This window comes from Schistocerca americana, chromosome 8, assembly GCF_021461395.2.
Source record: "Schistocerca americana isolate TAMUIC-IGC-003095 chromosome 8, iqSchAmer2.1, whole genome shotgun sequence".
In the NCBI taxonomy this organism is placed as follows: Eukaryota; Metazoa; Arthropoda; class Insecta; order Orthoptera; family Acrididae; genus Schistocerca; species Schistocerca americana.
The window spans coordinates 39,904,738-39,926,697 of record NC_060126.1 but is presented as its reverse complement, the minus strand read 5'-3'; the positions used below and the strand labels follow the sequence as shown (position 1 = coordinate 39,926,697).

The following is a 21,960-nucleotide window of genomic DNA, read 5'->3' as shown; positions in this document are numbered from 1 at the left end:
CAATCCCACAACCCTGATATATTTTCCGTTGTTACTGTTCTCTATAGCATTACTCTTCTCAGTGTCTGTTCTTCCTCTTCTTTACTGTGTTTATTACCCGGCAACAGATATTCATTTCATTTGTGCAAAGATGTGTAGTTGGGAATCGGGCGTCTTTCGTTGGTTGCTCTTTTGTTGACTTCTTGCTCGAATCTACGCCTACACACGTTCGCAAATATGCCGGCGGTTCAAAACTTTTTATGGGCAGGCTGTTCTCTCAGCCGGACAGTGCACACACAGGTTAAGAAACAAGCGAAGGAAGAAGCGGAGTCCAGGATGTGTGCTGCTCTGCAGAGCCACTGGCAGAGGCGAGGCCGTCCCGCGGCGCTCTAACCAGGAGAGCAAACGAGCCGAGGTTTTGCGCAGCGTCCCCTCAATTGAGCGCCCGCAGGCGCGTTCCTCTCCACGTGAGCCACTTTCCTTCACTGAGGGCACTTCTTTTAACTAAACGCAGCACACAGCCACGTACACGGCTTCTCGAGGCTCCGCCAGGGACGTTACTGAGCTAGTAGCGAAAAGAACAGTCAACAAAACATTCGGAAAAAAACTGTGCAAATACTACAGCGCATAAAGACTTGCCAGTCTTCTCAAAAACATTTTAAAAAAAGAACAGGGCAAGGTCACCTAGCTCTGAGGTACAGTCGACAGAATTCACGAAGCTTGAAGCTTCTTGAAGACAGACTTAGAAAAACGTATGACACTCAATAAATTAAGCTTAAAAATTTATTTCAGTCAATTAAAACAGAAAAGGGGGCATAGTGAAGAGCCGAAGAATTGCGGGTAAGAAAGACGTAAATGGCGTATCTGTTGACTAGATTTCTGCAACTACAGACCCATATACGCGATGAAAGGATATCAATGATAAGGCTCGCTAATGACATTGTCATCCTCAGTGAAAGTGAGCAAGACTCGCAAGTCCCGTTGAATGGAATGAACAGGCTAATGAGCACACACAATGCATTGAGAGCACAGCGGGGAAATCAGGAGCTTTAAAAATGAAACTAGCAATGACGTTAACATCGAAAATGGCAACCAAGAACTAGACGAAATGAAGGAAAGTAGCCGGCCGGAGTGGCCGAGCGGGTCTAGGCGCTTCAGTCTGGACCCGTGACCGCTACGGTCGCAGGTTCGAATCCTGTCTCGGGCATGGATGTGTGTGATGTCCTTAGGTTAGTTAGGTGTAAGTAGTTCCAAGTTCTAGGGGACTGATGACCTCAGAAGTTAAGTCCCATAGTGCTGAGAGCCATTTATCTCAGGAATACAGAGACTGAAATACATTCAACAAATAATTGAGAATGTTGCGTGGTTCAAATGGCCCTGAGCACTATGGGACTTAACTTCTAAGGTCATCCGTCCCCTAGAACTTACAACTACTTAAACCTAAGTAACCTAAGGACATCACACACATCCATGCCCGCGGCAGGATTCGAACCTGCGACCGTAGTGGTCGCGCGGTTCCAGACTGTAGCGCCTTTAACCGCTTGGCCACCCCGGCCGGCAATGTTGCGTGGAAGAACTACTTTGAGATGAAGAGATTTGCACAAAAAAAGACAATGTAATGGACGATGGTTAGGCGACTTAAACAAACACGAAAAATTTGGATGCTGCAAGCTGGAGAGATCTGTATCCGGCAATGCGTGACGAATTCCAAATAATATAATATATGCTGCTCTTTTCCGTTGTAAACAGTTCTCTACATTACGTAACTTCCGCCTGTACCTCTCACAATTGGGGAGAGCCTAATTGTTTTCTTTTGTAATTCCGTTATTTGTCACCGAGCGCAGCCCTTTCAGCCGGACACGACAGAATGGAGGTACCTTTGTCACTGAACACGCCACAAGGTTTCCCGTTTCCCACCGCAGCGAAAAAGCCACAAAGACACAGAAACGGCCGGGGGGTTACGTAAGTGCTATTTGTAGAACATGAAAGAGTTTCGATCCGGCGCACGTACGCCACTCTCCGCCGTAGACCGACTGTCTCCTTATAAGACCGGGGAACGGCTCTGCACGGTGGTGTTCCTAGCGCGCCTAGACCGGGTAAATAAGGCGACCGGCGCGCCGGCTTTTTCCGTCACGTCCCGCGTCAGCCGACAAGGCCTACCCACTTGCAGAGGATGCACATGTGACAAGACAGAGGTAATTGCTCCCATTCTACACTTATACTCAGCAGGCCACCTTACGGTGTGTGGCGGAGGGTGCTTCTCCCCTTCTCTGTTCCATTCACAAATGGCGCGTGCGAGAATGACAGCCGGTAAACATCGGTATTAGCTCTAATTCTTCAGATTCTCTCGTTGTGGTCATTTTGCGAGACGTATGTGGAAGAAATAACATGCTGCATCACTCTCCTTTAACGTACACCTCTACTTGATACACAACACGTTTGTTGTAACGTCTACCACTGGATTTTATTGAGCATCACCGTAACGGTAAAAAGCTTCCTATAGCCAAGATCGCATAAATACTTCCTTATTTTCGACAACCGTTTTCGATAGATTTCGCTATCATCTTCTGGTCTTCAAAAGTTTTTGTCACAATTTTTGAAGGCCACAAGATGACAGTAATGTCTGTCGAAACTAAAGAAGTATTTATGCGATCTTGCCTATAGAGAGTTATTTACCAGATAAAACAGGTCGCTCCTTCTCATATCTCAACGTGGGAACATTCAATCTGCGTAATGCTCTCGCGCTTATTAAACGACCTTGCGACGAACCGCGCCACTCGTCGGCGGATCTTCTTTGCTTCATCTGTTAATGCAGCATGGTGAATACTGTTTAACTGGCGAACAGTACTCAAAAATCGGTCGAAAAAGTGTTTTGTAACCTGTTTCTTTCGTGGATGACTTACATTTCCTTAAGATTCTTCCAGATCAAACTAGCAGCTACTTCTTCTTCTGTTTGTTTTATGCGGTCATTCTAGTTCAGATCGCTTCAGAAGGTTACTTCCATGTACTTTACGGTAGTTAATGTTTTCGATTTCCTCGCCTACGTTACATTAGTTTACGTTTACGGTGAACTTCCAATTCCTACACCAACCACCGATCGCGTGCAGATCTTGGTGCCGTCTTCCGGAGTCGCTATCTTCTCACAGGCCACCGCATCGTCCCGTGCAACCTCGCCATGGAGCTTCCGGCGCTGTCCACTAGACTCTGATCGTTTCCGGTACAATCAAGTCCACCGGGCTTCACCAATAGACAAATGTCGACACACTATATGCCGCGCGGCACGGCCTTTCCCAAATGGTGTTCCACGATGGAGAGAACCAACCACGAGATCCGAAAATTGGGGAGAGCTTGAACTTTGAAATCACAGTCTTGAGTGTTTGAAGTTACGCCACCGTCGGCGCCATTAGGAACGGAACACTTGCTCGGACGAGGGCCAGGACAATATTCACAGAATTCCCATCAACTGTTTTGATGAAAGGACGAGAAACTAGAGCTGTCTAACTGAATGATGATTTGCACCGTTTCCCACCTGAAAACGAGTCCACTGTGCTAAGAAATGCGACGCGCCGCTCAACAGCCCACAGGCCGTGTTCGCTGAATGCTCCAAACATTAAAACTGCAAGACGGCGTTGGTACACAAAGAGGTACGACCGATTTTTTAAACCTCAGAGGCAGCGAATGGAAGACGATAGTACAGCTCAAGGACTGCACGCAGTGCCTTGACAGGCGCTAGCAACTGATACAAGAATGAAACCGTGCCCAGCTACCAGTACTCAGGCTTACGCATGAAAAGAAATGCAGACTCTTCATCGAGGAGAAAAACATTATGCGCTTCGCATGAATACTTCCTCTAAATTTGACAAGAATTGGAATCATATGCTCGCCACGCAATAAAAATTTCGCTTTTTCTAAATCGATTATGACGAATTCCGGAATGGTTCCTTTGAAACATGTCCGATTTCGCTCCACGGATTCTCCAATCTGTCTCTAATGTTCCTGTCGTCGATGGCACATCAAATCCTATTCTTCCTTCCTAGTTATTTCTGCTATTCAAATGAATTGCAACTCCAACTGGAAACCCACTTCGCAAAATGAATTCACGTCTAAGAAAAATACAAAAATATTTCACTAAACAAAGTCAGTTTCAAACTTGGATTTTGTTTCTTTTAACGAACCTCAGTAGAAACCTATGTCTGTTAATGACATTGACGCTTGCACCTAATACACGAAGAGACCCTTTTCCCCTCACAACGGCAGATACTGCATATTATCGGCATAGCTACTTGTGGAGTACATGATTTCTTACTACGTGAAATATTGTATACAGCTGTGGGCAATACCTGTCGAGCGTAACAACACAATATGGGTGTTTTCCATTACGGACACATGACCAAACGCCGAGAAAGTCATTCGCAGTTCGGAAGTTGGGACCGACGGACCTAGATAGCATACAATAGAAAACATAGGACACTCTTCCGAAATGAGAATATAAAGCAATACAAATATAGGAATCAAATTATGACGAGGAAAAGATTATTGACTTATTTGCAGTGGGATGCTCTATGACTACAACGAAATGACAGAAATCTGACTACAGGTGTACAACAAGAAAATTGCACAGTTCATCAGCTCCAAGGATACGAACAAATCTGAGGTGAATTGAATTTCGTGTCAGCTTACTTACAACATTGTATTTTAGTAGCAGCGAGTTTTATAGCGTCTCATCCTTTCGGTCGATTACATTGTTGGAATGTAATGACATGCCTGCCACCTTTGAACTCTTGCGTTGTAGGGACGCAAAGCGAATGCTGGTGGGGTTATTGCATTTGCCCAAAAGCAGACACGATAGGAGAAAAATAAGTTCTAGTATGCATACGTCTTCCGATGACCTCAGGCGCAATATCTCATGTTGTGACGATTGTCAGTCCCAAGAAAGGTCTTCAAGACGAGAATGCTAGGATAATCATAATCAGTGTCACGCCAGAATGAGTGCGAACCCTGAAACAGAGCTGATGGAAGGACATTGTCCTGACTATACCGCTGTCTAGTTCTCGGAATCGGAAGCCAATACGAGTCCTCTCCGTAAGCGACGTACAAAAGGAAGAAGAGGAAGTAAGACGGAGAGGCAGACGAGGAAGATAGATGGCCGCAGGCGCCCAGCCACGCAAACAGAGTCAGTAATTAACATTGTAGCATCGAGCAGGCAGTTAATCAAAGAGCACAGTGTTCCAACACCTGACCTCCTTGAAGATTTTATTTTTGCCTGTTAGGACTTCTTCTCGCGACAAGTTATGTGAAAACCGAATCGATGACGGGAAGCAGAAGTAACGTGATAGCAAATAAGAGAAACTGTAGCACTGATAAATCTATAAGCAGATCACTTTGCAGTGCATTTATGTCTTTTAACTAACTATCCCTTACACCACGTTCATGACCAACATCGTGGCTGAAAGATAGTTTCATGATACAGTAACAGACCAAAATATAAAGCCATGATAGCAGAAATTGACTGATCAAATCAACGTGACTGTGCGCTTAGAAACAAAGACCCCATTACATGTCTGGAAATGAGCGGCATCCAATAGTTCCCTGAAAAATCATTTTAAGTTCAAACTTATGTAGCTCGGTAAACTTCGTTGCGGTCCCTTTCATACAAAATACTTGACAAAAAAGTGAATAATGTGTATTTAGCACGTTGCGCTAAAAAACAATAGCATTCGAATTAGACAGGATGTGACACAGCGTTCAGAGAGGTAAAGGAAATACCAACGACAACAGCAACAACAACAACAATAATAATAATAATAATAATAATGTAAATCGCTCTAAGTGAAAGGAAAAGCACAGAAAAAGTGATACCAACAAAACTGCGCGAACATATAATTTTAATAAATTAAGTAATTAAAATAAAAAATATGTACAAGAGAGCCTTTCGAGGACGTGACAGACGAGACAGGCAGAAAATATTTAACAGGGAAAATGCCAGAAATAAATGCGTAGGGAGCGAGTGAAAGAGGTTAGAGTTTTAAGAAACAGGAAACGTTGGGAATGCATGTAATTATTGACAGAAAAAAACTGCATGCAAGCATAAAAGACGAATACGAAGCGAAAGAACATGGAAAGGAACGAAAATTGACAAAACCGAAACAATGGTAAAATATCAGGGAACGCGGAAACATTGCAGACTGCTAGTCTTGTGGGTCGACAGTTCAGATGGATTAAAGACCAGTAATACAGAATTCGATAAACAGTTGGTAGTGGCCATTTTTTAAAATTAACACATAAGGATCAAGTTTCAACATCTGTCTTTCCTCCAATGAGTAACCCTTCGAAATTTAGTACTTTACTGTTAGAAAGTGTTTTCCACGCTGTTACGACTTGCGTATTATTCCTCTGCAGATATTTTTGAATGATACTGAATCAAGCTATTTGTGACTCCTTTTTCCTTGAGAAAATACTGGAGTATTTTTGTGGTTATTCTCTCCTCACTCAAATGTGCCCAGCTATCACTTAGACATTACCTCCGATGTTCTCTTTATATTTTGCTCAATTTACTAAAATTATCATTTTCTTATCATCTTTCACCGTATTATCACATTATTTCCCTTGCAATTTTCCTGTGAAGACTCTATATAAATGAGTGCAAAAACATGCTACAAGAACGAAAATGGAAAACAGAGCAGGCTGAACGATAGTACGTCTACGTTCGCACATGATATTTTTTTAGGCACTTGCGTTAAGGTTATCGCAGTATTTCTTAATTTTTTATTCCGTTTCCCCCTCTTTTCTTAAACCTCTCTACGAGAGAGAAAAGTTACAGCTAAACCTGGATCAACGAAAACCCCCCAGGGGAAAAAAAAAACAGTCTGAGCCTCCATAAATGAGCTTCAGCGCAAATGAGAAATCTTTTTACGCAAGGGAAAGTTCCTGGTGCCTTGAACTTTGATTAATCCAGGTTCGACTGTAAATGTGTTATTACAAACGACCGCGGTTACAACCAAGCGCTATTCCACTTCTACTGTCTTTCTTCTATCGTAAATCCATCCAATACTTTTCTCTTACAATACCTACCTGATAAACGAATTTTTTTTCACTTTTCTCTGTTACTCGTTTCACACAGCATGTATTTCATACAAATTTTTCCTATTTGTTATGTATTTTATTCTCTTTCTGCAGCGATTGTTACACAGGCTCTGTGGGCTGTTGCCTCTAAAACTGTTATTCGTTTATTGACGTCACGCACAGATTCGTTCCTTCCCATACTCAGTACACGAGCAAAATGACCCTTGCAGCGCAGTACGGATTGCAAGCCGAGGGCCGGCCGAAGTGGCCGTGCGGTTAAAGGCGCTGCAGTCTGGAACCGCAAGACCGCTACGGTCGCAGGTTCGAATCCTGCCTCGGGCATGGATGTTTGTGATGTCCTTAGGTTAGTTAGGTTTAACTAGTTCTAAGTTCTAGGGGACTAATGACCTCATCAGTTGAGTCCCATAGTGCTCAGAGCCATTTGAACCATTTTGAACCAAGCCGAGGCGCTGCATACCGCCACAAACGGCGAACAGGGACGGATTTCTCGTGCATTTCCGCGCCGGCAGCTCTGGTATGTGCAGAGGTGTGCGCCCGCAGGACAGGGGACGGCTGGCGGCAGCCACAAGACTGCCCGTAACAGGTTTCCCGCAAAAACTGTGTACCCAGCGTAATCGGCTGAGCGCACACGCCACGCCGCGCCGCGCCGCCGCTTCTCAGAGCTGCCGCGCTGGGGAGGCCGTCGTTTCAGTGGGACGCCGCCACAGGCCGTGCGTGGCTTCCAAACTGTGTGTCGTCATCAGCTTCTCTACAGGAGGGAGGGAGGGAGAGGGAGAGAGAGAGAGATTTTGTTGTTGTTCAGAGGGTAGAGAACTTTAATTACAGATTCTGGTTGTCCAAAGTTAATGTCATCCCACCCTCTCCTCCCTCACTCCGGAGCCTCCTCCTCCTACCACACACACAAACAGACGGAAGAGCCAAAGAAATTGGTACACCTGCCTAATATCGTGTAGGGCCTCAGCGAGCATGCCGAAGTGCCTAAACACGACGTGATATAGACTCGACTAACGTCTGAAGTCGTGCTGGAGGGAACTGACACCATGAATCCTGCAGGGCTGTCCAATAATGTTCACGTCTGGGGAGTTTGATGGCCAGCAGAAGTGTTTAAACTCAGAAGAGTCTTCCTGGACCCGCTCTGGGCGTGAGGAGTGTCGCATTATCCTGCTTGTACAACTGCGTCGGAATGTACAATGGACATGAATGGAAGCAGGTGATTAGGCAGGATACTTACGTACTTGTCACCTTACAGAGTCGTATCTAGACGTATCAAGGGTCCCATATCACTCCAACTCCACACGCCCCACGGCATTACAGAGTCTCCACCAGCCTGAACAGTCTACTGCTGACATGCACGTTCCATGTATTCAAGAGGTGCTGCGCGTCATTAACCGAGCGGTCTTAGGCGTTGAAGTCATGGACTGTGCGGCTGCTCCCGGCGGAGGTTCGAGTCCTCCCTCGAACATGGGTGTGTGTGTTTGTCCTTAGGATAATTTAGGTTAAGTTAAGTAGTGTATAAGCTTAGGGACTGATGACCTTAGAAGTTAAGTCCCATAAGATTTCACATACATTTGAACATGTCTTCATGAGGTTGTCTCCATACCCGTACACGTATATCCGCTCGATACAATTTGAAACGAGACTCGCCCGACCACGCAACATGTTTCCAGTTATCAATAGTCCAATGTCGGCGCTGACGGGCTCAGGCGAGGCGTAAAGCTTTGTGTCGTACAGTCATCAAAGGTACACGAGTGGGCTTTCGGCTCCGACATCCTATACCGATGATGTCAATGTTTCGATCGCTGACATTTGTTGATGGCCCAGCATTGAAATCTGCAGCAATTTGAGGAAGCGTTGCACTTCCGTGACGTTGAACGATTCTCTTCAGTCGTCGTTGGTCCCGTTCTTGCGGGATCTTTTTCTGGCCGCAGCGCTGTCGGAGATTTGATGTTTTACCTGATTCCTGATATTCACGGTACACTAGTGAAATGGTCGTACGGGACAATCCCCACTTCATCGCTACCTCGGAGATGCTGTGTACCATAGCTCGTGCGCCGACTATAACGCCACGTTGAAACTCACTTAAATCTTTATAGCATGCCATTGTAGGAGCAGTTACCGATCTGACAACTTTGCCAGACACTCGTTGTCTTACGTAGGCGTTGGCGACCGCAGCACCGTATTCTGCCTCTTTACATATCTCTGTATTTGGGTGGACAACGTGCTATCACACCCAGTTTTAAGATGTCACAGATGCCTAGGATTTTAATAAAGACAAGAAGAAAGATGGACAAAATCTTTGAAGGTAAAGAAAAGGCTACCGTCGACTCGTAAGTTCCTGTGAACATCAAAAAGCTTTAGTAGGTATTATATGTATAATGAAGGTGGAGGTGGGGAGAGAGGAAAGGAAAGCTGCATTCATATAATTTAATAGATATAGTAATGTTGGAGGAAGTATAACCTCGCATTCCTCTTTAACTGGACTATTGTAGCATTCATCGTCGCGGAATCTACAGCCTCAGAGAATTTCAAACACATAGAATAATCGTTTCTCTGTACTTCGCTATTCAACTTCTTCGAACTACGACAGCGGAACATGTGTCATTCTACGTTCAGATTCGAAGAATGTCATCTTTTCATTGTTTATTCGAGCCTTTACACATGGTTACCCGCCCCTGTGTAACTCGTCAGTCCTTTCCGTAGGCAGACCGTCGATTCTTTCCAAAAACACTTTAGCAACTTTGGTCGTGGATACGCTACAGCACAGCAGACCGAGATATCCAAATTCGTAGTCCGCGCGGCGCGACAGGTCGGAGTGAAACAAATGAATGTCGGGGGCCGGGCAGCTGGAGCAGGTGGCAGGTGGCAGTAGGCGGGCGGTGCACGTGGGTGGCTGGCCACGCCCTGATTGGTCGCGCCTGGATCTGGCCAGGCGCGTGGGCCCGTCTCGACAGGGTACCGTTTTGTTGCCGACTGCGCGTTTATAGCCTGGCGTGTCGCGATCGGTAAAAGAAATGGGCTCGTACCGCGGTCCGGTGTTGATAAAGTACTCCCGAAATTCTTGGGGCCAGTAGGTGGCCAGCGTTTGTCTCAGCCGTGGGTCCGTATGATGTATAGTACCGCTACTCGCGTCTGGCCTCGGTTTCCACACGTGGGTACACTCGGGTCGTCGCCAACTCGTCTCCCACGTGCGCGCTTGCTCGCAGCAATTGGCACAGACGACGTCTGGAAGCCAGCAGTAACAACTGAGCGAGGCCTTCAGTACGCAGCAACATTTCCATTCGTCTACGATCGTATCGAGCGAAATGGCTTCACTGGCACTGACACTTTCTGTAAGTGTAATATCCGACCAGACGTTTTTTAAATACTGTTTGCATATTGCACCTACACAAAGTGGTAATTTAAATCACAGTTTCTGTTTGCCATCCAGAATGCAGATGACGACTTCAGTCCCATCCTGCGCATGTGAGATACATATCGCCATTGTCCATAAACATCCTGTCGGATCCTGACAAGATTTAGAAGTGGTGTAAAGATTGGCAACTTGGCTTAAATGTTGAGCAGTGTGAAATTGTGCCTTCAAAAACGAAAGAAACGTACTAAAATGGCTCTGAGCCCTATGGGACTTAACTTCTGAGCTCATCAGTCCCCTAGAACTTAAAACTAATTAAACCTAGCTAACCTAAGGACATCACACACATCCATGCTCGAGGCAGGATTCGAACCTGCGACCGTAGCGGTCACGCGGTTCCAGACTGTAGCGCCTAGAACCGCTCAGCCACTCCGGCCGGCGAAACGTAGTATTCTATGTCTACATTATCAGTCAGTCACATCTAGGTCAACTCCAACAACTATCTGGATCGAGCTGGCCGAGCGGTTCTAGGCGCTACAGTCTGGAACCGCGCGACCCCTACGGTCGCAGGTTCGAATCCTGTCTGGGGCATGGATGTGTGTGGTGTCCTTAGGTTAGTTAGGTTTAAGTAGTTATAAGTTTTAGGGGACTGATGACCTCAGAAGATAAGTCCCATAGAGTTTAGAGCCGTTTGAACCATTTGATTTGGATCGAGCAATTTGTAGGAATATGAAGTGGAACGATCACACACACTGAGTCGTATGTAAAGCAGGTCTCCCATTTCGGTACAGTAGTAGAATACGAGTAGTAGGGGCATGCAGTGCGTCTGGAAAGAGAAAGTGTATAAATACTCGTGCGAGTCAACCTAGAATACTGATCAAGTGCTTGGGGATCATAAAAGGGCAAGTTGAAGGGCGGCATGAATGGTTACAGGTTTTTTTTTTTTGACTCATGGGACATTGTCCTAGAGATGCTAAAGAAAGTGAGGTGGCAGGCGCCTGAAGCTACACGCGAACTATCCTGTCCAAACCCACTAATGAAGTTTCATGAACCAGCACTAAAAGAGAAATCTAGGAAGAGATACACAAGAATACCCTATGTACCGCTCTTGTGGGGATCGCCAAACCGAGGCGAGACTGATCACAGCACAGTACAGAGACCAGTAAGCAGCCTTCTACCCGATTGGAGTGGAAGACGCCCTAATAACTGATACTCTGTGAAGTACGGAGCGGTTTGCAAAGAACACATGTAGATCTGAGATAGCGGAGAAGCGCGCTCGCGTCAGTTAGTCTCGTAAACTCCTCGGCTCGCACTGGCTGACAGGTGCGACCGCAGTAACAGGACGCCGTCCACCCTGGGACCAGAGCCGCGAACGCCCAGAAGCGCCGCCGCTCGGGCCGCAGAGCCGCCGCCACGCCGACCGCAGCCCGGCTGGGTTCCCCTCCCACCAGACGAGGCGAGCTGACAGCTTCACCCTCCCCTCCCCGCGCTTCTACCGCAGGTCTTCCGCGGCACGAAGGCCAGCAAACCACAATTACGGAGCGCGTTTTACGTCCACGCACTGTGACTATTCGAGAGATGAAAATCCTCTGTATAAAAGTCTACGAGTGGACCTCAAAACGTAAATTAAACATTATTATGGCAGGCCAAATAACTTTAATGAAATACTGCAACACACTTCGAAAGTGACACACAGATAATTGATACCTAATTCAACAAAGTCGCCAAGTCTCTGTAAACAACGGTCGGATCGTTCCACCAATCGTTCAGCTTCCCGACGACAGAGAGTCGCTGCTTGATCGCGGGGCATTAGGGAGCTGCTGTGGACATCATCATCGTCGCAATAAATCGTCTCCCTCTCCCGTTAGCATCACCCGCTTCTGGGCGGCCTGAGTCAGATTGCTGGCACCGTTCCACTACGGCTTGACGCGAGATTGCATTCGGTTCATATACCACCAGAATTTCACAGTAAATCACTGTGCAATTTACACTACTGGCCATTAAAATTGCCACACCAAGAAGAAATGCAGATGATAAACGGGTATTCATTGGACAAATATATTATACTAGAATTGGCATATGGTTACATTTTCATGAAATTTGGGTGCATAGATCCTGAGAAATCAGTACACAGAACAACCACCACTGGCCGTAATAACGGCCTTGATACGCCTGGGCATTGAGTCAAGCAGAGCTTGGATGGCGTGTACAGGTACAGCTGCCCATGCAGCTTCAACACGATACCACAGTTCATCAAGAGCAGTGACTGGCGTACTGTGACGAGCCAGTTGTTCGGCCACCATTGACCAGACGTTTTCAATTGGTGAGAGATCTGGAGAATGTGCTGGTCAGCGCAGCAGTCGAACATTTGCTGTATCCAGAAAGGCCCGTACAGGATCTGCAACATGCGGTCGCGCATTATCCTACTGAAATGTAGGGTTTCGAAGGGATCGAATTAAGGGTATAGCCACGGGTCGTAACGCATCTGAAATGTAACGTCCACTGTTCAAACTGCCGGCAATGTGAACAAGAGGTGACCGAGACGTGTAACCAATGGCACCCCATACCATCACGCCGGGTGATACACCAGTATGGCGATGACGAATACACGCTTCCAATGTGCGTACACCACGATGTCGCCAAACATTGATGCGACCATCATGATGCTGTAAACGGAACGTGAATTCATCCGAGAAAACGACGTTTTGCAATTCGTGCACCCAGGTTCGTCGTTGAGTACACCATCGCAGGCGCTCCTGTCTGTGATGCAGCGGCAAGGGTAACCGCAGCCAAGGTCTCCGAGCTGATGGTCCGTGCTGCTGCAAACGTCGTCGAACTGTTCGTGCAGATGGTTGTTGTCTTACAAACGTACCCATCTGTTGACTCAGGGATCGAGACGTGGCTGCACGATCCGTTACAGCCACGCGTATAAGATGCCTGTCATCTCAACTGCTAGTGATACACGAGGCCGTTGGGATCCAGCACGGCGTTTAGTATTACCCCCCTGAACCCACCGATTCCATATTCTGCTAACAGTCATTGGATCTCGACCAACGCGAGCAGCAATGTCGCCATACGATAAACCGCAATCGCGGTAGGCTACAATCCGACCTTTATCAAAGTCGGAAACGTCATGACACGCATTTCTCCTCCTTACACGAGGCATCACAACAACATTTCACCAGGCAACGCCGGTCAACTGCTGTTTGTGTATGAGAAATCGGTTGGAAACTTTCCTCGTGTTAGCACGTTGTAGGTGTCGCCACCGGAGCCAACCTTGTGTGAATGCTCTGAAAAGCTAATCATTTTGCATATCACAGCGTCTTCTTCCTGTCGGTTAAATTTCGCGTCTGTAGCACGTCATCTTCGTCGTGTAGCAATTTTAATGGCCAGTAGTGTACACCATTTACCACAAGAATCGTACTGCACCGCATACTTCAACTTTGGAGTTAGTTTCAGCTTGCCGCGCCATTTCACACTCGCACACACTGAAGCATCTGTTATCCTTACCCATTGGAACTGTCTCTGCAGGAAACCCGGAACGAACAGCCTTTTCTGACAGTCTGCCACTCTTGTTGTACAGTGGCCTTAGCGTGGTGCGACATGTGTCGTAGGAGTACTAAGCAAACAGCGATCTTGCAAAACTCTGCTCACTGTTCGTCCGTGAGATCGACAGCGTCGTTGACAACGGCGCAAGGTTCGTGCCGTGTTCCTTGACTCCAGGAAGGCGTTCCATTCGGTACATGCAATATCGTTTACTTTACAGAATACAAGCTTATCGAGCGTCGCACCAGATTCGTGATTTGACTGGAGGCTTCCTTGCAGATACATAGCAACGTCAGAAGAACTGCAGGAAGACCTCCAATGAATCAGTGATTGGTGCGGGCATTGGCAGTTGGCCCTGAACGTAAGTAAATACAACGCATAAATAGACGAAGACATCCACTACTGTACAACTACGATGACAAATTTCTGGAAACAAAAACTGCTGTAAAATACCTAGCTGCAACCATCCGGAGCCACCTAAAGTGGAATGACTTCATAAGATAAACAGTAGGAAAAGCAGACGCCACCTGAAACTCATTCTGAAAATCTTACGGGGAATGTATTTCATCCACGATAAAACTACCTTACACAAAAAACATTCGTTGGCCTGATGCTTGAATATTTGTCATCAGTCTGTGACTCTAACCGAGTAGAATTCATTTACTCAGTAGGATTAAAGAAGAAGTTGATAAGATCCAACAAAAAGCGACGTCTTCATCACGCCACCGATCAGTCAGCGCGAAAGCATTACGTAGATGCTCAATAAACTCCAATGGGTGATGCTCCAAAGGAGGCGTTGTCCGTCAAGGAGAAGTTAAGTTCTAAGAAGAGTCGGGAAACATACTAGTCCCGCGAAATGATCACATACAGACATAACACGTAATTATAAATGAAGGTAGGGTCTGTTCCCGAAAGAACAGATACCACTGATGACCACGCAGCTTCTCTAGAATGAAATGATAATTAAATCTACACCTTAGCTGCAAACAGGCGTTGATATACATCATTGGGGATATGTTGAAAATGTGTGCCCCGACCGGGACTCGAACCTGGGATCTCCTATCCTACTTATATGGCAGCGCAAACATCTATTAGGCTCACTACGAATTTAGTGGTGTGGACATGTTGGGAATGTGGGTCTTACAGGGAGCGTGCAAGGGATAAGTCCCTGCAGGCGCGCTATCCTATGTGCCCTCGGTTGCTCAGATGGAGAGAGCGTCTGCCATGTGAGCAGGAGATCCCGGGTTCGAGTCCCGGTCGGGGCACACATTTTCAATATGTCCCCAATGATGTACATCAAAGCCTATTTGCAGCTAGGGTGTCGATTTAACAATAATTTGATTACGCGTAATGTTTACCAACAATTATTTTTCCCATGCGTGCCATTTGTGAACGGAAGAGGTAACGGCAGGATTGACAATGGTCACTGAAGCACACTCCGCTACACACGCTCAGGTGGCTTACGCAGGCTGTATAGTTGAAGTTGCGAGCCGGAATTAGTGGATTTAAAACAAAGGCATTTTCATCATATATAGTTGTACGGGTACACTTCCTGATAAGAATATGCACCAGTTTCCATATTAAGGGCCGAACCTTCGTACTCTGTCCCATGGAGACATCAGTTTCATGACTCATTTGACATCCGCTGCTGAATGAAGGATTGCTCTACAACGTTCTACAGCTATTCGCATCCATGTTGTTCATGCCTGGTTTATGATGTTTAGCTACCTTTCTCTAGACTACGACAACAGGAACCAAATGTCAACAGCAAACAATGTAACAAACCATCAAGTTTGAGCAAATCAGGTACACAGGTAACCCTAAACGTGCTACAACACTTTCCACCCTCGATTACGTATCACAGCCATTTCCTCTCATTCTTAAGTCAAATGTCATTCTTTAACTCGCTCTCATAGAAATGAAAATACATCGTACAGAAGAAGAAATTAAGTCCTACATACAACGCTATTTTTTACAAATGACACGTGCCACTAGAGCATATCACCGCCTATGGCTCTTTATTGTTCAGTATCTTTGCGCTTACCCACATAAGGAGCAGGAACTAAAGACCTGAGGAGGAAAAGGGAAGGCGGTAGTCAGCTCACCTCTCACTCCGGCTCGTCCCGGCGGAGGTTCGAGTCCTCCCTCGGGCATGGGTGTGTGTGTTTGTCCTTAGGATAATTTAGGTTAAGTAGTGTGTAAGCTTAGGGACTGATGACCATAGCAGTTAAGTCCCATAAGATTTCACATACATTTGAACATTTGAACATCACCTCTCACGCGGTGGAATCCAGCGAGGAAGTTTTTCGGGCCAGCTTACCAACTCGATCCATTCGTCCGGCTACACGTCCCGCCCACCTTCATTTCTTTTTTCATTACGGTCGTAATATATTTTATAAGGTTCATGCTGTACATGCTGCTTGGAAATGTATAGTTATTCTGCGACCAGTTTCGATCTCATATCTTCCTCACAGCGTTCATACCTTCAATTATACGAATGCATCATAAATTCATAAACTACAGTTGTGAAACCGGCCGTGGAATAAAGATTTAGTTTCAATGGAACAATACAGAGTGAATGAATAATCTACATGATCTAACACGCCTGCCCCTTAGTGGTGTGTACTCTACAACTCAGCCATGGTGCGTACTGTAAATATAAACCTGAAAAGGTGCCCTATCCACTGACATGTGGGTAGATTTTCTGTATGTACCGTAGTTTTTACGCAGCCGTCTTCTGGAACGCTGCTAGCAATCGTAGAATGTAACTGCAGTGGGTGATCGGGTAGTTTGTGCTTGCTAGTGATGGCGAGCCCACGGCATTTGTTTGGGTTAATTTGGAAGAAGAAAGACGACGGTTTTTAGGTTATGGAGCTGCTGACGCGTTTTAACATCCAGTCAAATTTCAATTAGTTTTCCTCCATAAGAAACTAATAAGCTGAAAGTAGCCAGAAGAAACGCCCTAACATGGGGAGAAAATGGACAAACATTGTTAGTAGCAGAATTAGATTTTCACTCTGCAGCGGAGTGTGCGCTGATATGAAACTTCGTGGCAGATTAAAACTGTGTGGCAGGAAGTTTCATTGCTAGTAGCAATTAGAGTACATTAGAAATGAACATCTAGTAAACAATGAGGTCATTAGAGACAGAGGCAGATTTGGGGTGGAATAATTCTGAAACTGCCGATAAGCTGACCTAGATGATCACAAAGTGGCCTAAACCTAGATCCCCCCCAAGGACTTAATCGCTGTCATGAACCACGAACCTCTTTCACAGCGAAACATATGAATTAAAGTATAGGTGTTTTCTTTCCTGAAAACCCGCCTAAAACGTTTTAGTAGTGTGCACCTGCGGCGGCCAAAAGTAGAGACTGTGTGGATGGGGAATGCGCAGTAGCAAGGTACAGCGTATCACATGACGCTGCGGCCAATAGCGTCAGCCTGCAACTTGGGCTCCAGGCTGAGCGTGGACCATTTTTTATGTATGGTGAGGGTACTTAGCCACTGTAGTGTGGACTAAGAGCGCCATAAGGCAAACAACGCAAGTATTACATTAAAAAACAACAGCGATAGGTTTCTGAGCATATATTATTAATACAGGCAGTGCCAGAAGCAGAAACCGTATCCCACAGTAGTGCTTAGCCCAGCGTTGCCAGCAACCAGGGCAGGCGACAGCTGAAGATGATGATGATGATGATGATGTCTGGGTTGTGGGGCGCTCAACTGTGCGGTTATCAGCGCCCGTGCAAATTCCCAAACTTTTCTCAGTCCAATCCTGTCACTTGCATGAATGATGATGAAATGATGAGGACAACACAAAAACCCAGTCATCTCGAGGCAGGTGAAAAATCCCGCCGGGACCCCGAACCCGGGACCCCGTGCTCGACAGCTGAAGAGACAGAGGAAACACTGGCAACGCTGCAAATGTCTCTGTTTAATTACACTCATCGGCTAAAGCAAAAGCTGTGATGTATTACGTGTCTATATTTCATCGACTGCTCTCGATAAGATCAGAAATATGGCATCACTGATCGATAGCACCCCACAGCAGTTAACCTTCGCAACGGAATTGCAGGTTTCCGTCAGACGCTGACTGCTATCGCGCGGGATCTGCGGGCCCAGTGGTGCGCGCGTCTCCAGCAACGGGATACAGGACGGCCGGTGGCAGACATTCGCTCACTTGCGCGCGGAGCTACCTCGCTATGCAGACGTCACGTAGTAGCGGCTCCGACTCGATCGTTTGTGCTTTAGTACAGAGAGCCTGATCCTTCTTGACAATGAGAGCTGAACTTTATTTCTTACCGTAGTGAGTCTTTGTTCACTTGCAGAAACACTAGTTAAGTAAACCTTCTGTTTGTCATGTTAACTTGTTTGCTAATCATTTCAGCTCCTTCCCGTTGTGTACGGACTCGTACACAACAAAAAATGAAGAGGTTCTCCACAGAACTGGCGCAGAGAAAAACAATGACAAGAAGAAGGGGCAGGGTGACAGAACTTACATTACGACATCTGGGGACAACTTCCTTGGTATGAAGATAGAGGGAGCGGCAGAGATTGGAATACATCCTGCTAATAATAGAGGACGTTGGGTGCAAGAACTACTACGAGACGAAAAGGTTGGCACAAGAGAGGAATTCGTGTTGCGCCGCAACATACCAACCAGAAGACTGATTTCCCCCACTCTCTCTCCTTCCTGCCGCCAAAAAACAAGAAAAACAAACACTTCGCAGAGTGCATCCAGTAAGCGCCTTCTTTCTACATCTACATCTACATGGTTACTCTGGAATTCACACTTAAGTGCCTGCCAGAGGGTTTATCGAACCATTTTCATACTACTTCTCTACCATTCCACTCTCGAATGGCGCGTGGGAAAAAGGAACACCTAAATCTTTCCGTTCGAGCTCTGATTTCTCTTATTTTATTATTATAATCATTTCTCCCAACGTAGGTGGTTGTCAACAAAAATATTTTCGCATTCGGAAGAGAAAGTTGATGATTGAAATTTCGTAAATACACTCCTGGAAATGGAAAAAAGAACACATTGACAACGGTGTGTCAGACCCACCATACTTGCTCTGGACACTGCGAGAGGGCTGTACAAGCAATGATCACACGCACGGCACAGCGGACACACCAGGAACCGCGGTGTTGGCCGTCGAATGGCGCTAGCTGCGCAGCATTTGTGCACCGCCGCCGTCAGTGTCAGCCAGTTTGCCGTGGCATACGGAGCTCCATCGCAGTCTTTAACACTGGTAGCATGCCGCGACAGCGTGGACGTGAACCGTATGTGCAGTTGACGGACTTTGAGCGAGGGCGTATAGTGGGTATGCGGGAGGCCGGGTGGACGTTCCGCCGAATTGCTCAACACGTGGGCCGTGAGGTCTCCACAGTACATCGATGTTGTCGCCAGCGGTCGGCGGAAGGTGCACGTGCCCGTCGACCTGGGACCGGACCGCAGCGACGCACGGATGCACGCCAAGACCGTAGGATCAAACTCAGTGCCGTAGGGGACCGCACAGCCACTTCCCAGCAAATTAGGGACACTGTTGCTCCTGGGGCATCGGTGAGGACCATTCGCAACCGTCTCCATGATGCTGGGCTACGGTCCCGTACACCGTTAGGCCGTCTTCCGCTCACGCCCCAACATCGTGCAGCCCGCCTCCAGTGGTGTCGCGACAGGCGTGAATGGAGGGACGAATGGAGACGTGTCGTCTTCAGCGATGAGAGTCGCTTCTGCCTTGGTGCCAATGATGGTCATATGCGTGTTTGGCGCCGTGCAGGTGAGCGCCACAATCAGGACTGCATACGACCGAGGCACACAGGGCCAACACCCGGCATCATGGTGTGGGGAGCGATCTCCTACACTGGCCGTACACCACTGGTGATCATCGAGGGGACACTGATTAGTGCACGGTACATCCAAACCGTCATCGAACCCATCGTTCTACCATTCCTAGACCGGCAAGGGAACTTGCTGTTCCAACAGGACAATGCACGTCCGCATGTATCCCGTGCCACCCAACGTGCTCTAGAAGGTGTAAGTCAACTACCCTGGCCAGCAAGATCTCCGGATCTGTCCCCCATTGAGCATGTTTGGGACTGGATGAAGCGTCGTCTCACGCGGTCTGCACGTCCAGCACGAACGCTGGTCCAACTGAGGCGCCAGGTGGAAATGGCATGGCAAGCCGTTCCACAGGACTACATCCAGCATCTCTACGATCGTCTCCATGGGAGAATAGCAGCCTGCATTGCTGCGAAAGGTGAATATACACTGTACTAGTGCCGACATTGTGCATGCTCTGTTGCCTGTGTCTATGTGCCTGTGGTTCTGTCAGTGTGATCATGTGATGTATCTGACCCCAGGAATGTGTCAATAAAGTTTCCCCTTCCTGGGACAAAGAATTCACGGTGTTCTTATTTCAATTTCCAGGAGTGTAGATATCGCCATAAAGAAAACCGCCTTTGTTTCAGTGACTGCCACCCCAACTCGCGTATCATATCAGTGACACTCTCACGTCTATTGAGCGATAACACGAAACGAGCTGCCCTTCTTTGCACTTTTTCGATGTCCTCCGTCAATCCTACCTGGTAAGGATCCCACACCGCGCAGCAATATTCCAGCACAGGACGGACAAGTGTAATGTAGGCTGTCTCTTTAGTGGGTTTCTCGCATCTTCTAAGTATTTCTGCCAACAAAGCGCAGTCTTTGTTTCGCCTTCCCCACAATATTGCCGGCCGGGGTGGCCGTGTGGTTCTAGGCGCTTCAGTCTGGAACCGTGTGACCGCTACGGTCGCAGGTTCGAATCCTGCCTCGGGCATGGATGTGTGTGATGTCCTTAGGTTAGTTAGATTTAAGTAGTTCTAAGTTCTAGGAGACTGAGGACCTCAGAAGTTAAGTCCCATAGTGCTCAGAGCCATTTGAACCATTTTGAACCACAATATTATCTATGTGGTCTTTCCAATTTAAGTTGCTCGTAATTGTAATTCATAGGTATTTAGTCGAATTGACAGCCCTTAGATTTGTGCGACTTATCGTATACCCAAAATTTATCGGAATTCTTTTAGTACCCATGAGGATGACCTCGCACTTTTCTTTGTTTAGTGCCAGTTGCCACTATTGGCACCATACAGAAATTCTCTCTAGATCATTTTGTAATTGGAGTTGATCGTCTGATGATTTTAGTAGACGGTAAATTACAGCGTCATATGCAAACAATGTAAGGGTTTTTTTTCAGATTATCACCTACATAATTTATGTAAATGAGGAACAGCAGAGGGCCTATAACACTACCTTGCGGAACGCCAGATATTACTTCTGTTCTACTCGATGACTTACCGTCTATTACTACGAACTGTGACCTCTCTGAGAGGAAATCACGAATCCAATCACACAACTGAGACGAATCTCCATATGCGCGCAATTTGATTCATAGTCGTTTGTGAGGAACGGTATCAAAAGCCTTCTGGAAATCTAGGAATATGGAATCGATCTGAGATCCCTTGTCGACAGCACTCATTACTTCATGGGAATAAAGTGCTAGCTGTGTTGCACAAGAACGATGTTATCTGAATCCGTGTTGGTTATGTATCAATAAGTCATTTTCTTCAAGGCGATTCGTAATGTTCGAGTACTGTATATGCTCCAAACTCCTACTGAAAATTGAGGTCAGTGATATGGGTCTGTAATTCAATGGGTTACTCCTATTTCCTTTCTTGAATATTGGTGTGACCTGTGCTACTTTCCAGTCTTTAGGAACAGACCTTTTGTCAAGTGAACGGTTGTGTATGATTGCTAAGAAAGGCGCTATTGTGTCTGCATACTCTGAAAGGAACCTGATTGGTACTCTTGCATACCACTATAGTATGCATCTTTCAATACTTCCTCCGCCTAATTTCATTCCTCAGTAACAACAGAGAGCCCGAATATTTTGTCAGCGCAGCATAGCAACCAGTTTTTGACCTCTGCAAACACTACCTCGTTGTGATCAGGTTTCTCGTAGGGGA

General features: G+C 46.6%; 1 protein-coding gene and 1 non-coding gene across 2 annotated transcripts in view; one reads left to right on the top strand and one right to left on the bottom strand.

The window, feature by feature from the left end:
• LOC124544979 (GAS2-like protein pickled eggs) overlaps nt 1-21,960 on the bottom strand; it is an 820,634-nt gene that overhangs the window by 725,200 nt on the left and 73,474 nt on the right. The gene's annotated exons all lie outside the window — the stretch shown is intronic.
• On the top strand, nt 15,148-15,222 carry Trnat-ugu. The gene has a single exon. It is a non-coding gene; the product is annotated as a tRNA-Thr (tRNA).